The 16,825-nt window shown below is 38.5% G+C and overlaps 1 protein-coding gene across 1 annotated transcript in view; it reads left to right on the top strand.

Annotated features, from left to right (window-relative positions):
* Positions 1-5,705: 5,705 nt before the first annotated feature.
* The window catches only part of LOC102001831 (selection and upkeep of intraepithelial T-cells protein 10-like), a 29,632-nt gene continuing 18,512 nt past the window's right edge, over positions 5,706-16,825 (top strand). The window contains exon 1 of the mRNA XM_013348501.1: positions 5,706-5,816. The gene's annotated coding sequence lies outside the window, so the exon portion shown is untranslated. The remainder of the gene's footprint in view (positions 5,817-16,825) is intronic.

Here is a 16,825-nt window from a genome sequence, read left to right as displayed (position 1 = left end):
CATTCTGTAAAACATAATTACTACAGGATCTGTCTGTCTGTTCATCCATCTGTCTGTCTGTGTGCCTGCCTATGTGCCTGCTACTTAGTGAGATCTCAGAAACTCAGGCTGATTCTGTGAAGCATCCCAGTCTTGGGGACGAAGGGGCTCTCTGGAATTTTGGGCTGTAGTTCTACCTATTTAGTAGCTCATCATGTGCCCATTGTTGCATTTAAAAATTATTTTCAGCATTCCTTTTATGATGAAAAGAGTTTATAATATTTTTAAAATTTTACCAAATTAAAAAGTAAAGTGCTAGAAACTTCCTTAAAACCATAGTAAATACATCTTTTTCTTCCCTCTATTCTGTCTAGTCGTCTTCCCTTCCTATGCTCCAGGCCTCATCAGGACCAATTAGAACTATGTAGCAACCAGTCCAGGCAAAGTGACAGCGTGTGTGGAGGGGTGTAAATTGAAGGAGTCGGGTGGAATAGTTAAAGATGGAATGGAGGTATGTGTTAGCTTTCTGTTTATAGAAAATTTAAGATGAGAAATTCAACTCAGATGGAGGAAAGCTTTATTTTAGCTCAAAGTTTCTGAGATTTCAGTTTGTGGTCAGCTAGTTCCCATGGTTCAGTTCCTGTGTTGAGACAGCAGACGGCAGTGGGTGGAACGTGTGCATAGGGCGTTTAATACTGAGTAAAACTCATCAGTTTATGGCCGTAGGAAGTGAAGAGAAAGAAAGGGAGAGAAAGAGGAGAGGAAAGGTAGGATGTGGAGGAGGAGGGAGATAAAAGTGGGTTAGGGTCATGAAATCCTCTTTAAGGACGTGACCTTAATAACTCAACTTTCTTCAACTTGACGTCACCCTCTAAGGTTTCACTACTTCTCAATCTCATCACAGGTTTAGATCAAATGTTTAACATGCGTGCCTTTGGGAGTGACATTTATCATCTGAACAATAAGATACTATTGTCAACGTTCCCTTTTGTTTTCCTCCCAGTAACCACAGCACAATTCAGGGCTGGCTCAGATTCTTTCCTAGGTTCACTCTACCCTTGTTTCAATGGAAGTTCCTACCTTTGAAATGGAACTCTGTTTTCTCTGAGCTGGGCCATGCCTTGACTCTAATTATCCCTCCACATGCTTTATCTCAGACACCGTGGGCCACCATGATGATTAAATTTTTCTAGGGAATTTTCTCATACACGCCCTTGAAGAAAATTTGACGTGGTTGGAAATCCCCTCCTTTGTGGGCGTCACTGGCTACTGCTGCTTTTCCTCTCCTGCACCAGACAAAGAGCCAGGAGGCAGGGTCAGCCCTCGAAACTCATGCACTTACTCATAGGTCAGACTAAGAAAAGACTATCTTCCCTTGTGATTGACACTACCCAGCCAGCACAATATTATTTTTATAGTCGTTGCTTTTCTTATCTACAAGTACTCCAAACGCCTGTGTTCCCTCTATAACAGTATCTGAGCTATGCTATTAGGACACTGTAACATACCCCAGGACAGTCCACAAAATCAGAGCCAATGTGGACACAGTGCTTAGCACTGTTAGATGATGGGTAGACTCAGAACAGGCATTATTGGTGATCATTATGATCCTATTCAGCACCATTATTGTATAATTATACGGTATATGAGACGTAATATATGAGACTTAAATGATTGAAGGACACACCCAAGCCCCAAGACTTTCATGTGATCTTCTCTCTGGCCATTCATTGCTACAACAATGCTTTCTAACTTGTGATTTTAGGAGTTGTGCACTCTCCTTAAAACCATATTTACTTACCACTAAACCTCTTCATATATTTCAGGTAGAGAAATGACCACTGTGCTTTTCCTGCCTACCTAGTCTATTTTCTGATGATAGAGTGGAATGTATGAGTGAGTCTTGGTATTTTGTAAAGAGGTTTATTTAATTCATAGGTTCGGAAGCTGGTAATTATAGATTGGCGATCTATATTTCTATCTGTTCAGTTTTGGCAAGGGCTCCATTATGCATGCCATCAGCATTAAGGGAGTACTTGTGAGAGATGAAGTGTTGAGACTGGGAGGAGGCCAGCTTGCTTTGCAAAACAACTCGCTTCCATGGGAATGAAACCCTTCTGGGTATGGCACACTGAAAGACCTAATTATAGTCTACCATGCCCCAACCGATAAAAATTCTACTGCCTAAGCAACCTCCAGCACACATCCATAGCACTATCAAAAGGGGAAAAGCATTATAGTTTGTTGATATTATTAGGTATATTTCTCAAACTATATGGGAATAATTTATCAAAAGTCAGTTGTTGTAGAGATTCAGAATTATTTATTTATTTATTTATTGAAAAAAAAAATTCTGCCTCTTCCCAGCCTCCCATTTCCCTCCCCCTCCTCCCATTCCTCTCCCATTTCCCCCCTCCTCTCCCTCTTCCTCTCCAGTCCAAAGAGCAGTCAGGGTTCCCTGCCCTGTGGAAAGTGGTCCTCCCCCCTCCATTCAGGTATAGGAAGGTGAGCATCCAAACTGGCTAGGCTCCCACAAAGCCTGAACATGAAGTAGGATCAAAACCCAGTGCCATTGTCCTTGGCTTCTCATCAGCCTTCATTGTCTGCCATGTTCAGAGAGTCCGGTTTTATCCCATGCTTTTTCAGTCCCAGTCCAGCTGGCCTTGGTGAGCAGAAGGAGGGAGAACATGAGCAAGGAAGTCAGGACCATGAGGGGTGCACCCACCCACTGAGACAGTGGGGCTGATCTATTGGGAGATTCAGAATTTTGAACTGAGAATCTGTTTAAAATTCCAGATGTCATGCATATTTGTTATAACAGAAATTGGCTTGGAGGTGATCACGGGGTGATTGATTAGTTAAAAAGCATGGATGAGAAGGGAGAGTGAAAGATTCCATTTGGTTCTTACAATCAATCAATATTTACAAGCACAGTAAAGCTATCTTCTGATAATCTATAACTTAGCCTCGGTTGTCATCAGTAGAAACTACAATACCAATCTGAAGTCTTATGTAAAATATCAATCTTTGATCATAATTTTATACTTGCAAGCTTTACCACATAGTTTCCTGTGTATAACCACTCCTAAGTTCTACAAGATTTTAAAGACTTAACTGTTCTTATGCTTTTTAAAATAATACCAAAGGTGAACTGGTCTAAGTCCATCCAGGGTTCTATGGGTACTACGGCTTAGGGTTTGAAGATTTGTCTATTAGAAGTCTCTTAAGTAATTACTGGTTAGCCTGAAAGGTCCTTGACAAGCGTGAACAAGATGGTCATACTACAAATGGTTCACAAATCGGTTCATAAATCAATAAGTCCTCAGTTTGGATGTAACTACATTTATGACCTGAGATACTGTCTGAGCATGAGTCATGTGAGTCCCTGCTGGTAAAGTATCCATTCTCAATGGTTGTTGATAAATTATATCCTCACCCTGATGTCTAATTTGTGCAATACCTAATCTCTTCCATTCTTTTTACTATAATGGCTGGGGAGTCAGAGTCTGCTCCCTCGCTGAGTCTATACCTCTCTTTATCTAAGATGTAAGTACTGTTTTAAAACCATAAATAAAGACAACTTTTTTTATACCCCTGGTCTCTACACTTGTGCATCTGTGGGTGCAAACAGCATATAACGAAACATTATTAAGAAATTGTGTTCCCGATAGAACATCCCCATTCTCTCAGTGTGTGGGTGCACCCCTCGCGGTCCCGAGTTCCTTGCTCGTGCTCTCTCTCCTCTGCTCCTGATTTGGACCATGAGATTTCCGTCTGGTGCTCCGGCCTGGGTCTGAAAAAGCCTGAGATAAAACCGGACTTGCTGAACATAGCGGACAATGAGGACTAATGAGAACTCAAGAACAATGGCAATGGGTTTCTGATCCTATTGCACGTACTGGCTTTGTGGGAGCCTAGGCAGTTTGGATGCTCACCTTACTAGACCTGGATGGAGGTGGGCGGTCCTTGGACTTCCCACAGGGCAGGGAACCCTGATTGCTCTTTGGGCTGATGAGGGAGAGGGACTTGATCGGGGGAGGGGGAGGGAAATGGGAGGCGGTGGCGGGAAAGAGACATAAGTCTTTAATAAATAAATAAATAAAAAGATACAAAAATGAAAAAAAAAAGAAATTGTGTTGTCCATACAAACATGTACTGGTCCTATTTTCTTATCTGTGGAAGACAAAATATGGCAGCACAGGTTATAATAGGCCACCCTTCAACTATTGTTAACAGTCTATTCCTAAGGGAAGCTTCCTGGGATTTCATGAGACTATATTAATCCTCACAATATCATACAGCAACCGTATTATAAATTTACGTTGTATTGACGACCACAACTAATTTAAAGATAAATTAAAGCACTGGGGAGATTTTAATAGGTTAGATGTAAATATGTAAATATTATTCTATAAAAGCATCCATGATTAGACATGGGGTTCCTAGGATGGCATCGTATGGAACTTGAAGGATGAATGTATTTCAGGATACAGTGATAACTGATCTGTAAACTTCCTACCCCAGAGGAAACATTTCCTTTTATGAGCGATAAAACATGAAATAACTTTGCATATGGCATTCATGATAATTTTTTGTATAATATTCCAATAGCATTCTTTATCACTAATAAGTGGTTGAATTTCATCAAATGTTTATTTTTTAATCTATTAAGATAATGTCATGGTTTTAATTTTTTTTATCCTGATAGGAATATCTTATCAGCTTTTATCACCTCGTCTGGGCTGTAATGGGTGGGGCAGGAAGGAGTTGGGGACAAGAAGCTCCCTGTGGTATATTTTCTTCACCTCTTAAAATTTCCGGAAGCTTCCGAGACAGAGCCATCAGAGGCATTTAATTTTCAAACCATAGCACTGCACCCTTGGCCTCTACAAGTTCAGGACCATCCCATAAGGTAGAATGCATTTGGTCCATCTCCAGACTCTCCAAGTTCTTACCAGTACTGATATTATTAAAAGATCTGACTTCAAAGTCTCTTCTTAGACTCAAAGCCACACTTGGCTGTGGTTGTGCAAATACAGCACAAAATAAACACTCTCATTCTGAGAGAAATACTAGAATAACAAGACATGATGGGACCGAAGAAAGACAAAACACAGGGGAGGATTTTAAACTTGTAGTTCCATATCTGGCATCAGATGTACCTCATATGATTTGAACACCAGGCGTAGAAAGAGGAATACTTGATCTCACTCACACATGCAAGGTAAAAGTAGAGTAGAACAGTGTTGGCCCTGTTTGCAATAAACCAGGAAAAGGAAGCGATGATGTGATAACCAATCAACATTTTAGCTGTACAAGCTGACTGCATTTTATAGATCTAATATACAAGGTGGTTACAGTTAATATACTGTCTTAAATGTACCTTGCAGGTAGTTCTCATGCGTATGTATGTATTACAAAAAGGGCATATACAAGGTAATATGTATGCAAAGTAGCTCGATTGTGGCAATCCAGGTTTTTTATGTCAAAATACTAACTTACACACCTTAAATATAGACAGTTTGAGTTTATTAGCCATACTTCAATAAAACTGAAAGAAAAAAAATCAAGTTGGTTTTTTGCCATGTAAGTGAGGGATTTTCTTTACACGTGAGTAGGGCTGCTAGACTGGTCCCAAAGGCTTCCTGCTTCTGGTGCTGACTTGCCTTGGCTTGGCTCAGGTTTACTGATTTGAATTATGCACTGCAGCTGAGCAGGCTGCTAGTGTAGCTCTGATCTTCCTTCTCGGCACACAGCAGCACTGGCCGGGATTGTTTCTGGGAACCTGGAGGGAGCAAGGACATACTGACATTTTGCACTGATTAAATCACATTTGGGTGAGTAAATTAATTCTTTGCTTACAGCCTGATGGTGGACATTTGTAGGGTGTAGTCCATAAATTGTTTTCGAGATCGAATTTTCCAAACACATTGGCTTCTGCTGTGTCTTGTTCAATAAGAGAAGTTTCCTATTGACCAGTTTGGGGAAAGCTCGCAAAGATCAAAACTTTGTGTTTCACAATTCAGAGGCAAATGGACACTGACAAAGACAGTTTCAGATCACATGTTTTCTTCTCTTCTTCAGATTTTACAGAAATGAAAACAGAAAACTCAGACATTTGCTCCTCTTGAGACAAGGATTTATCCTTATTTTTCCACATGGTCCAAACCGTTTAAACCAGTTTCCCTTGGGTTCAGTGTGCTACCTTGTTAGAAACCCGAGATGCTGGAGTCAGGTACACCAATCTGATGGCTATAGAAAGGTTGCATTCAAACCCTACATGGAGACATACATCTGTGTTGTAAACAAACAGGAGCATGTTTCTTGAAACAGCTTGTTTTTTTTTTTTTGATCAGCTGTGATAGTTTCAACTACAGATTTTTAATCTAGTGCCCCAAGAAGAGATCATGGGGAAATGCCTCTAGTACTTCCTCAACAAGATATGGTTTTATGTTAGTTATCTAATTCAGTGAAGATAAATTGCTCTTCTCTGTGTGGAAGAATGATCCAACATAATAAGAAATAGTGGAAAAAAATCTGTGGATATTTATTCCTTACTAACGACAGCTGTGCAATCAGTGGCTTTAGTAGGAGGAGAAAAAGGAGAGAGGGAAAATCCATTTTTTACCTCATAAACCTTCATGTCTTCATAATGTCTGGCTCATTGTATAAAAACAAGAGTTGAACAGAATAAAGGTCAGTGGACAACTGTAGGATGAAGCATCCTGTTCACTTGATTATTGGCCAACAATGCTAGTTATACATGAGTATGGTCAGAATTCTTGGGCATGTTGACAGATCCAGTCATACATTTCCTGGACCATTTTCGTCCAACTCAATTTATTCCAGATTTTAAGTAACAAGCTGGTCTATATAATAGTTTTTTTTTTTTAAAGTCAGTGTAAGCTTTTACAGTCGTTTAGTGTCTCCACCAGAGATTCAAATGCTCTAAGTAAAATTGCTCTAAAATTCATTTTATTGTTTGCACATGAATCAGTTTGGTCTGAGGACATACAAACATCTGTCAAAAACATAAAAAAATAGCTGAAGTGGTAAGAGAGTGTTTATGGTCATATATGTTTGCTGCCATCCCCTGTAGCATCCGTTCACTAAGTCCTGGAAGCCCAGCACGGACAACTCAGCCTCAGGAGGACATGGGCATCTTGTGAGTTTTTCAAAGGTAGGAAATACAGAGCAGTCAAAGTATTGGAAGACAGGGAACTCTGCAGAAGAGGTATCCTGGGCCTTGAATGCCCCCAGGAGACACTGAGAAATAGCCCTGAGCACCATCACCCAGTACCAGCTAGAAGAACACTGTGAGAATGGGGTCCCACTGATCTGGAGATTACCAATGCCACAAGGGTGTCTCCTGAAGGCTGGGCAGAGGACATCAGGAAGGAGCCACATGTTATTCCTCTCTAGCGGCCACAGCAAGATTTTTTATTCTTGGACTGGCTGGAAACATGAGTGTTCTGAAGCCAGGCAGGCACATGCTCCTTCTTGGCATTTGGGAAGAGTACAGGGATGAATCTGAAGTTCATGGTTTCTTGTTTTATGAAATCAATTTGCACTGTGCCATGAATGCAAGTCAATCTGCTTAGTATATAAGCCATGCTCATCCTTGTCCACCTGCGACTCGGTGTTTTCCAAACTCTGTTTGCATGTGGAGCTGTTGCATTTGGGGCTGATTTCTATGATTATCACTACTGTCTTATCTTTCAGACTGTGCTCCTTCTATACATGATATCATCTCCATCTGTATGATACCAATACCTAATATTCTATCCTTGTATATGTCAGTGGCAGTTTGGGGCATTCATTAAAAAGAAGCTCACAAATTTCACCACCTCCATGACTGTGTCCGTAGGATAAGTGATAAAGACTTTCTGTAGTTTTTTGGCAAATGGAAAATTTTTAGAGTCCCTTTGGTTTGGAAGTTCCTAGGTGATTGCTTGGGGGATCTAGGCACAGAAGCTGCAGATGGAGCCTGGAGATGCTGTGGTCTCAGCTTGGCATGATGTTCCAAAAACTCCCGTGGATTTCTAGCTCTGTTAGGTAGTGGGTGATAGATCTGTCCCCTGTAATCCTTGGGAAGAGCAGTCTCTCTGTGAAGGCCTCTCTCTTTGTTCTGGGGGCAGGAGTAATTCAGAGTGTAATTTAATCTGTAGTGGGCGTAAGCCACTTACAGAGATGGCTGGATCACTCGCTGGTGGTTGTTCAAGGGTAATTATGGAACCTGGTTGTAGGGCCTCCAAAACGGTAGTCTTGATAGTCCCATGGAGCCTTAGGGGAAGGATTGGGAGGCAGCTTCTATGCATATTCTATATCCCTCAGTGGCCCAGGACATCACTGGGCAGGGAATGATACTATCTATCATGGGCAGATGTGAGGCTGTGCTGTTGCCATCAGGTTGGAGTCATGACATTGTATCTTGGTCACAACTGGAGGAGTCTGATTTGTCTAAGTCACAGAATGGTTCCTTTGTTAAATGCCTACAAATGTTTACAGGTTCACTGCCACTTACATGTTGCCTGTCCAAGTATTTCTTCTACAAAGGGCTACAACAAACAGTTACAACACAAAACAAAAATTATTTACTGCCTAGAGTAATGTATCCTTGAGCACGGTTCTGTAAATTCATCCAAATAACACAGTGTTGTGGGGGTATTCACCAGAAAAGATTGCTTGAATGTGTGCTTAGGTCAATGGAAAGTATTAGCTTGTCTATGACTACACTGGTAGTCCCAGTGTAGCACTGAGCCTTTCTGAGGGTGAACTTTAAAGCACAAAACCATGTTCTGCATTGCCATAGTTCACTTAACAAGAACAATTAGCCAGAAGCAGAACCTTAGAAGTAAAAAGCAAGGTTAGTCCATTTAAAGACTTTCCAGAATTATGGACTCTAATGGATTAGTCTTTTGTTTTAGTTTTGGCAGGTGGTACTGTCTATGTGCTGAGATTTATAGCCTGAATGGTACTTTCACAATGGAGTCAGTTGTGCTAAGGTCTTGGGCCCTGTTCGAACGGCAGTGTATACCATAAATATGGATTTTATGATATAATAATCTCAGGAGTTGGATGTTTGCTTGAGCCAAGCAGTTCAAAGCCATCCTGTACAATGCAGAATGACCTTGACTCTGGAAAGTAAATAAATAAATGGTATTTTTTAGCTTTTTCTTTTCTTTTTTATTTATTTACATACTAACCACAGTTTCCTCTCCATCTTCTCCTTTTTTTTCCCTCCCCAACCTCCTTCTACCCCATCCCTACAACATCCACTCCTCCTTGTCTCCAATCAAAAAGGGTAAAGCCTCCCATGGGAGTCTACAAAGCATGCCATATCAAGTAGAGGCAGGACCAAGGGCTGGACAAGGCATCCTACCACAGGATGCCTTGGGTTCAAAGAGCCAGCTCATGCATCATGGACCAGAACAGGTCCTGGTCCCATTGCTGGGGGCCCCACAAAAGACCATACTACACAACTATCATCTACATGCAGATGGTTTAGGTGTCCCAGGTCGACTCCCTAGCTGTTGGTTCAGAGTCCATGAGCTTCCACAAACTCAGGTCTGCTGTCTCTTGGTTTCCCCACCATGATCTTGATCTTCCTTGCTCATATATTCCCTCCTCCCTCTCTTCAACTGGACTCCCAGAGCGTGGCCCAGTGCTTGGCTGTGGATCTCTGTATCTGCTTCCATCAGTTACTGGATGAAGGTTCTGTGATGACAATTAGTGTAGTCACCAATGTGTTTTCAGGGGAAGACCAGTTCAGGCACCCTCTCCACTATTTTCTAATAAATAGTTCTTTATGGATAATCAAGATCCTGAGCTTCCCCATAAAATTATATATGTGATATATATTCAACTTCCATAAAAACCTGTTTGTATTTTAAGAATTTGTTTAAGGTATAGGTAAAAATTAACAGTAAACTCATAAAAAATACTTTGCCAATCTATGAACTTGTTACAGCTTTGAATTCATATGGATCTTTAATTTCTCTAAAAAAATCTTATAGTTTTATTGTGCAATTATATTTAATTTTGACATTATATTTATAAATTATATTTTAATATATTGCTAATATTTTAAGCAGTTGTTTTTTAGATGTAATGTCCTAAGAATGGCACCTAAAACAAAATTTGCTTTTCCTTTTGTGTGTGGGTGGGGTGTGTGTGTGTGTGTGTGCTCAGAAGCCAACACCAGGTCTCTATCGCAACTGCTTGCCACTTTGGGAGCAGGATTTCTCACTGAACCCCAAGTTCACTGATTTGGCTAGACTGGCTGGCCAACAAGCCTCTCAGATCCTCTTATCTCCACTCCCACCCCTAACACTGGGATTACAGGTTTATGCCTCTACATCCGGCCTTTCATTTGCAGTATATGGGGATATGCACAGAGACTCTGTTGTGAAGGCTCCTCTAATGCTTTATTCCTGTCCACATATGACTGCTAACATTTTTTTCTCATTTTTGTTTATGATAGACTTCTCCTCCTCCCATGATTTTATCAGAAGTGAAAACAGCTGCAGGGCTTTCCTCATCAAAAAAAAAAAAATTCCTTACTTTCCAGAGTCAGGTTCATTAGTTCTTTGTGTGTTTAGTTCTTTGATGGGTATTGCCAGCCTGTAATCCTCTGGTTTACCACATTTTCACTTTTCGTGTGGGAGCAACTGTCTCTCAGAAGCTGACCTTTGAAACAACTTTCAGACATTCATCATTGCTTCAAGTATTAGTGCAAAACCATCTCATCTCAGAGAATAAGACACAATTTATTCTACAGCCAAATATGAGTGGCCATGGTCCAGACACAGATTTAGGTGAAACTGCTGGAAAGAGTTTCATGAAGTAACAGGGTAAGGGAAATCATAAATCAATATACTTTAAAAATACATTATTGGGAACACAGATAACTGGGCTACAAGCAAAGTGGGGAAACTCCGTTAACTCTCAAATGCTACCTGATGAAATGCTTAGCCTTTGAGTTGGTGGAAGCGAGGTCTGCTTACGTATTCTTAAGTTTTTATTTCATTTTATCTCTACGTGAATTCAGGTGCCTTCCGAAGTAAAGCTGGAATTACAGGTAGTCGTCAGACACCTGATGTGGGTGCTGGGAGTAGAACTTGAGTTTTTTACAAGAGAGTGTGTGTGCTTAGCCACTGAACTATCTTTGTAATCTCACTGTCAACGTTGTTAAAAAAAGGACTTTACTGGTAGCCCCAGGAGTCAAACACAGTCTGGGCAATAAATGCCTATTTAGATGTCTAAAGGAAGCTCAAGATAATTGATTCTGGACCTTCAACATCCCAACTCTCTATAATCACAGACATTTTAACAATTAATCTTGCAGATATTTAACAAGGTCAGGATTTTATTCCCCTGGGAATTTCAGTTCACACAAAAACAGTATAAAAAGTCCAGTCTATCCAGAGAATCCATTCCAGCCTTACTGTTTGTTTGTGCAATATTGTTTTTAGTGAAATAAATCAGTAGAGGATTATGCAAGGCACCCATGATGTAGATCTTTGAAGTCTTCTTAAATCTTGGAAGGTTTCTAAATCCTTTCTTAAGGATTATAGGGCAAGCATATTATAGAATACCTACCTGTTTGGGTTTGAAAGATATTTTGTTGATTAGATGCATAATAATTATTTTAGCCTGGGCCATCAAATATGATTATCTTATGTTCTTACCCATCTTACTATTGTTGGCTAGAAACTTTTGATTGTTTGATGAAGATGGTGCTTACCACATTTCTCTATGATAAAGTTACCTCCCCCTAACTTCTATTCATAAATATTTTGGGGGGTGGTTACTCCATTGTTTCTACATAAAATCTCATCTCACTTTTTAGTTTTATTTACTAGTTCTTTTTGTGTCTATGTTTCTTTCTAAATTAATTATTAGCATCACAAGGGCAAATGGGTATTTTTAGCATTACCAGACAATAATTTAAGGATATTTGTTAAATCTGTCAGGGATGACTTTACTGAGGACCTTCATGATAAAAAAGACAGCCAATACAATGGGGTTTTGATGGAGATGAGCTTCGACACAACATGAACAAGTAGGAGCTTATAGCCAAGGGCAGATCTATGTGGGTGGAGGGAGAATTTTGAAGCGTGAACAGGCATGAGGAGAATTCTGACTGAACTGTACTAACATGATTGATTCCTGCTAGCAGACATCACAGTGGATGGCAGAAGAAGGACCAGATCAGATATGAGATATCTAAGAGGGGAATTCCTGCTAGACCAGTTTCGAATATTTCTTTTTCTGAAACATCTATAGGAAAGTGTACAGATGGTTGTAGAAGGCTTTGAAACCCGAGTGGATTTTTGTTAAGCTCACTAATTTCAACATTTTAATTCATTTATGAGTTGACATTCTACTGTAAAGAAATAATTTTTTTCTCATTTATTTTTCTTTTGATTATTTAAATCTATTTGTTTATATCGATTTGAATTCATGGATATTTTTATTTAGCAGATACAATCTATTGTTAAGAAATTTACTTCAGAGCTCAAATTGTTCCCCAGTTTAGCCAGAGTGAATCCCAAATACCATGTCTTCTTCTTCTTATTGTTTCAGGATCAATATTTTTTTTTCATATTCTGGCCTTGGCATTAGTTATCCAAAGACCTGTGGGCCCTTTAGTCCCATGATATTTAGAGAACCTTTTGGGTTCCAGCATGCTACTGCAACACAGTTGCCTTTCTGAATTGCTCTGTTGTTCTCTACTTCTAAACACTCACCATCCAATTGTACCGAATCATAACCATTAGAAATACTTGAAAATTAACTTTTATCTTCACCATTCCAAATGTTTGATACTGTCAGTCATTTTCAAATGAGCTGTTCTAGCTCCTGCACCCAAGACTGACGGAACACTGCAGGAGAGAGGGCAGAAAGATGGTAAGAGCTAGAGAATCAGAGAGTTTGCTGTGGGATTGGGTCTCCAAGTAATGTCAAAAGCTACACCCAGACAGTTTCACCAACCTGACTGCCTAAGCATGAACTGGACAACAACAATAGACATGCCGAAGTGGATGGGGAAAGATAATGAGACTTTAACTCTATACAAAGAACTACAGTCAATGAAGGAATGTTGAAAGTAGGAGAAATAGTCTTATCCACACAAGATACAAATGGTTACCCAATTTCAAAGGGTCAGTTCTGAAAATATGTATAAAATAACACTATATAGACCAGAAAGGTTTTATGCATGTATCAGAATATATGTACATACACATGCATGCATGTATCTATTGATCTATGTCTATCTGCCTGTCTATCAATATTATCTGTCTATCTATCTATCTATCTATCTATCTATCTATCTATCTATCTATCTATCTATCTATCCATCTATCTATCATCTATATATAGCAACAATTAATGAAAATAGAGACCATGGACTTGAAAGAGAACAAAGAGGGGTATATAGAATTATCTGGAGAGAGGAAAGAAAAGAGAGAAATGATATAATTATGTTATAAATAAAATAAAATAAAAAATAGAAATAAATAAAATAAAATAAATTACATTAAAATTTTAGCTCTTTAATGCATGATGATATAACTAACATTCTGCAGTTTTTCTTTTTACTTTTTTGGTGAATGACAGTCATATTTGTATATCTCATTTTCAATGAAAAATATTCATAAGAATTACATTAAAATTTTAGCTCTTTAATGCATGATGATATAACTAACATTCTGCAGTTTTTCTTTTTACTTTTTTTGTGAATGACAGTCATATTTGTATATCTCATTTTCAATGAAAAATATTCATAAGGTTTATATTAAAAATTTCACCAGTGATTTGTACTTAGACTGTTTTTTGGATTGCTAGCTCCCAGATAATGACACAGAGACTTACTATCAAAATATTAATTATGAAAGCTTGGCCTTTATCTTAGGCTTGTTCCAACTAGCTCCTACAACTTAATTGAACTTATTTCTACTATTATGCTGTGCCACATTGCTTTTTCCCTTTCCTCCGTTCTGTACTTTCATCATGCTCCACATCTTGCTGGCGTAATTCCTGCCTCTATGATGCTTTCCTGATACCCCCGTTCCTCTCTCCACCCAGAAATCCTGTCTATTCTGTCCTGCCTGGCTATTGGCTGTTCAGTCTTTTATTAAACCAATCACAAAGACACATCTCCACACAGTGTACAAATATCCCACAACAGTTATTAATATATTGTCTTTCTATTATTAAATTGTAAGATATATGTATGTGTGTGTGTGTGTGTGTGTGTCTATAAAAAAACCCCATGGCAATCTATGTATTGTTAATATTCTCTTCCACGTCTCTTTTCTTTTTAAAACTTTGACTAAAATCTATTTCTTAAATATACATAGGAAATCATATTAGTTTATCATGGCATTAATTTCCAATGATAACTTTAATTTTGTTATTTTTCTTCTTTGTTAATGTCTTTTATTTTCTATTTGTATTCTTCAAGATTGTATAGTTATCCATTTTAAGTTTGACGCCTAAAAGACATAAATTAGTTCTAATTCTACATTATCAATGTCAAAGTGCATTTTTCATTTTAAATATTTTGCATTTTATTTTCTAGTATTTATAGACATTTGTTTTAGATTTCTTTCTGTTTTTTAGCTTTTTTGAGACAAGGTTTTTCTGTAGCTTTGGAGCCTGTCCTGGAACTAGCTTTTGTAGACCAGGTTGGCTTCGAACTCACAGAGATCCACCTGCTTCTGCCTCCCAAGTGCTTGAGGAGTGCTTGAGTTATAGGTGTGTGTCACCACTGCCTGGCGTTACTTTGAATATTTATTAATGAGATATAATCACTTATAGTACTTTAAATTCTTTTTAAGTTTTACAAAATTTAGTTTATTGTTTCCATGAATTAATAAAGAGGAACACTATAATCTGAAGCCATAATTGTGGATTAGTCTATTTGTTTTTTATGTGGGTAGATTTTTGTTCCATGTATTTTGAATTGCTGAGTAGGAGCAGACACATTTATGATATTTTTTTATATTGAGCTGGATCTTTATCATTGCCCAGTTTTATGTTATTTCAGTTGATATTGTTTGTATTGAAATCGTCATTGAAATTAACACAATATACTAATACATTTTCTATTCACATAAAATTTTTCCAGTTTCTTCTTTTAACTTCTCTGTATATAATTAATGTGTTTAATTCTTATCTCATTTCAGTTTGATTTATTTTCTTAATGGTTATCATGTGTATATATTATACATGACACTATATTGCAGGAGTTGCATGAGGACATTGTCACTCAAGTATATATTGTACATTGGGTACTTTCCCTACTTCCCATTTCTTCCTCTTTTCCTCCTTCATCCCAAATACTCTGTTTTGTTTCCTTATGGAATTTTACTTCTATTTTAATGTCACACATACATACATGATTTTATGTATCTATATGTATATATAATATAGAAACCACAAATAAAAGATAGCATATGATTGTTTTTCATATGACATATGATTTGCCTTTTTGAGACTGGCATAATTTGCTTAATATGATTATCTCCAGTAGCACCCATATTTCTACAAATGATATGACTTTATTCTTCTTTGTGGGTGAAAAATCCCATTTTCTATACATGGTACATTTTCTTTATCCAGTCCTCTGATGTTGGACATCATAGGAGCCTTTCATAATTTATGTGTTGTGCATAATGCTGCAATCAATGTTAATATATAGTTTTCTTTGCATTATATTAAGGTGGAGTCCTATTAATAAATACCTATGAGTGTATAACTGGGTCATATGGTAGAACTAATTTTAGCTTCCCGAGAAACCTCTATGTGTATTCCACAGTGGCCAGTGTGTTTACATCCTTGTAGTAACAGGAGTGGATGGCTGCTTTCCACAGCCCAGTTCCCAGCTGCCTGGCTAGCTAGCTTATAACCCAAAATAACAACACACAAATTGTATTCATTTAAACACTGCCTGGACCATTATATCTAGCCTCTTCTTGGCTAACTCTCACATCTTAATTAACCCATTTCTATTAAATCTGTGTATCGCCACTTGATTGTGGCTTACCGGCATGAGTTTATCCACTGTCCATCTTGGATAGGAGAAGCATGGTTTCTGCCTGACTCTGCTTTCTTCCTCCCAGAATTCTGTTCTGCCTACTCCACCCCCCTAAGGGCTGGCCTGTCAAAAGGCCAAGGCAGTTTCTTTATTAACCAATGAAAGTAACACATAGACAGATGGCCCTCCTACACCACATCCCCACCACTAGTAAATGAGAGATTTTTGTTCTCACAACCTTACCAATGTTTGCTAATACTATTTTCTTAATGACCACCATTCTAACAAGGGTGAGAGGGTATCTCAATGAAGTTTTGGTTTGGGTCTCCCTAATTGACAGGATTTAGCTATGCAGTTCTGGTAAATCTGCAAAATCTTGTATCCCTGGCTGGGTTGAAAATCTCTAGGCTCCTTCCTCAGCCCTCTGAGTGCTGAAATCACAGATATGCACCACCATGCCAGGCTTAGTTGGCATCTTTTGTCTTGGTGTCTTACTGGGTGCCTTCTTTTATACTTGCCGAGTATCTTAGTATTCTCTTTCATTTTAGTAGTGTATTTATACTATTTACATATATTTATTTATATGTGCACAAATGTGCACCTGTGAACACACACTTCCCTACACATGTTCATGCCATGTTATGTCTGTGGAAGCCAGACAATACCTTGAGGGAGTCTATTCTCTCATTTTACCTTGTGGGTCCCTGGGATTGAACTTTGGTCATCAGGCTTGGTTGCAACACCTTTACCCACTAAGCCTTTTCACTGGCCCCATATATTATTTTAATAACTATCTGTAGA

Source organism: Microtus ochrogaster, chromosome 10 (genome assembly GCF_000317375.1).
Source record: "Microtus ochrogaster isolate Prairie Vole_2 chromosome 10, MicOch1.0, whole genome shotgun sequence".
NCBI lineage: Eukaryota > Metazoa > Chordata > Mammalia > Rodentia > Cricetidae > Microtus > Microtus ochrogaster.
Note: the sequence above shows the minus strand (reverse complement) of the source record. Positions and strands in the feature narration are given on the sequence as shown.